At 37.9% G+C, this 2500-nt stretch overlaps 1 long non-coding RNA gene across 1 annotated transcript in view; it reads right to left on the bottom strand.

Annotated features, from left to right (window-relative positions):
• Positions 1 to 1224, bottom strand: part of LOC118767408 — an 8469-nt gene extending 7245 nt beyond the window's left edge. Inside the window, exon 1 of the long non-coding RNA XR_005003329.1 lies at positions 1215 to 1224. This is a non-coding gene — a long non-coding RNA (uncharacterized LOC118767408). The remainder of the gene's footprint in view (positions 1 to 1214) is intronic.
• Positions 1225 to 2500: the final 1276 nt, after the last annotated feature.

Here is a 2500-nt window from a genome sequence, read left to right as displayed (position 1 = left end):
CCATAAATCCCTACAGTCATTTTACGTATCAGTAATTGATCTTTGTACCCATAAGAATCCTTTCAAAGTCTTTTTGAACTTGTGGAATGATAGATCTCTGTTCCAGAAAAGTGGTTATTCTCTCAGTTATATGGCTGTGAGGATCTTGTAGGTGGTGTTGATACATGTTTTAGGTCGGTAGTTCTTTGGATTTTTTATGTCTTCAGTTTTTGGTAGTTGGTACGTTATTCCTTCAGGCAGCCAGGCAGGTATTTGCTCTGTGCTCAGGATGACGTCAGAGATGCAACGAAATCTTCGTGTACTTCTGTGAGACAATTCAGCCAGAAGTCAGGAATTCGGTCTCGTCCTGGGGTTTTACATTTGTGAGACTTCCAGACAACGCAACTTCGTTATTATATTTCTATCATCCTTCCATTTCTGCTTTTCAATTTCATCCAGTCTTACTTTCTCACGCTCTATCTATTCAGCTTTAGTACTATATTATTTTTATAGCTCCATATCTTCTCTCAGAACTCTTCCATTTCCTCAGTTTTATGTGGCTTCTTTACTCGTATCTTACTTTTGCCAATTTCCCTATAAAATTTCTTTGCATCAGTCTTGAATATCTTATTTTGTCGATAAAATGTGTTTCGTTTGTCATATCTTCTGAGCCGTTGGACTTTCAGCTGTATTCATTCCTTCAATTGTTCCTTGGTTGCAGGGAGTTTTATAGAATTTTTGATTTCATATTTTTCCTTGATTTTCTTAAATGGTTTCGTATTAACGTTCTCAGACTCTAGCAAGTTCATCGAGAACTGATACATCCGCCCGCAGATATTCGATCATTTTTGTATTGCTACTTTCCACTTATGACGTCTATTGACATGATTGGTCCTTTTCTGTGTCGTCCGTATACCTAGTTGAATAGTTACAACTTTCCCAGTGGAATAGATGACGTTATTTACGGTTTTTAGGTAGTATCCCTTAATACTTAAGATTTATCTAAGAGCAACATTATATATCGTGATTATGTTGCTGTTCTTATACCGATTGAGAGCTTTGCCAGTGGTTCCCTATTGATGCTGTCAGTAGACACAATCTTGCTGAGTTCTCTGATAATATCTTCTTTTGCTTCTATGATCTTCTCTTTATTATTCATCTCAAATTCTGTGTCATCATCATCATCATTGTTCGACCGTGGTCGAGACAATGGAATTTACCATGCTACGCCAGACTTCACGGTCCATCATAGCATTACGGAGGTCCTGTTGCTGGATGCCTGTATCCCTGGAGATTACATCAGGGTAGGAGAGTGTGCGCCCTCTGGTATTGCGAGTAGATGGCTTCCAGAGGAGAAGAGTAGAAATTACTTCTTTTTCAGCTCTACAACAATGTCCAGCAAACTGGACTCTCCTACCTTTCACAAGAGATGACACAGGTGGTAGTTTCCCATATATTTGCATTTTGGTTGGATGGCGCTTCCACGAGAGACTTTGAGCTCTCATAAGGAGGTGAGTGTGGGTTCCATCCAACCGCCTCTCAAGCTTCTGTGTCATACCTATTCTCATGTTCTTGTGGTAAGTCTACTTTATCCTGTTTTACCGCATATCTGTTCTTTCTTATTCTGTTCTTTTCTTATTCTTTCTTATATATTCTTTCTTCAGCTCCCTCGTTGGGATGGATGTGCAACTCGTACACTGGGTCCTGTGCATGCGTTACCTTCTTCAACTGAATTGTTACGGTTGTCATTTGGTCTGCCATGGAATATTTGTGTTCTAAAGTAACTAATTTCAGCTCAGTTAAACTTTTATTCTTAATGATGCCTCTACGTATATTACATAATATATTTTCGTCTATATATCTGCGTGCTTCATTGCCTACTAAGTTCCTCCGTGAAATGTAAGTTAGTACTATGAGGTCATTATTTGGGTTTAGTTAGGCTGTATAGAAAACTTTCAACACGGCTCTATAATCTTCTCTAGTCTATTTTATGCGTTTTGCTTCAGGCGATGTTTTTGGTGGCGTCACTAGAAGTCTAGTGTAGGGTTATCTTCGATCTGGTTACCTACCATATCCTTTCTTAGAAAGTTTGTTCCAGCAGCAGGCTTTCCGATCCCAGTCTGATTCCTCACTGTGTAACGTGGGCCTTGTTGGCCCGGATGAGGACCGGCCCCTTGTTGTCCCGGCTGATGACAGATGGCATGAGGTTTGGGTTGTCATTAAAGTATTGACAGTGACAATAGAAGACGGGTCTATTTGTTTGTAGTTGGGTTTTTGACCTGACACCGCTTCCTTGTTCTTCTAATGGATATACTTATAATATACGCTGAGAGATCGAAAATACACTCTATTATTATTATTATTATTATTATTATTATTATTATTATTATTATTATTATTATTATTATTATTATTTTTTTTTTATTATTATTATTATTATTATTATTATTATTATTATTATTATTCGCTGCGGAATACGCAAGATCTTTCGAACACGCTTCGTAAGTTATGGTTTGAACTG

The sequence above is a fragment of the Octopus sinensis genome, linkage group LG21 (assembly GCF_006345805.1).
Source record: "Octopus sinensis linkage group LG21, ASM634580v1, whole genome shotgun sequence".
NCBI classification, from domain to species: Eukaryota; Metazoa; Mollusca; class Cephalopoda; order Octopoda; family Octopodidae; genus Octopus; species Octopus sinensis.
This window is presented reverse-complemented; position numbering and strand designations above follow the sequence as displayed.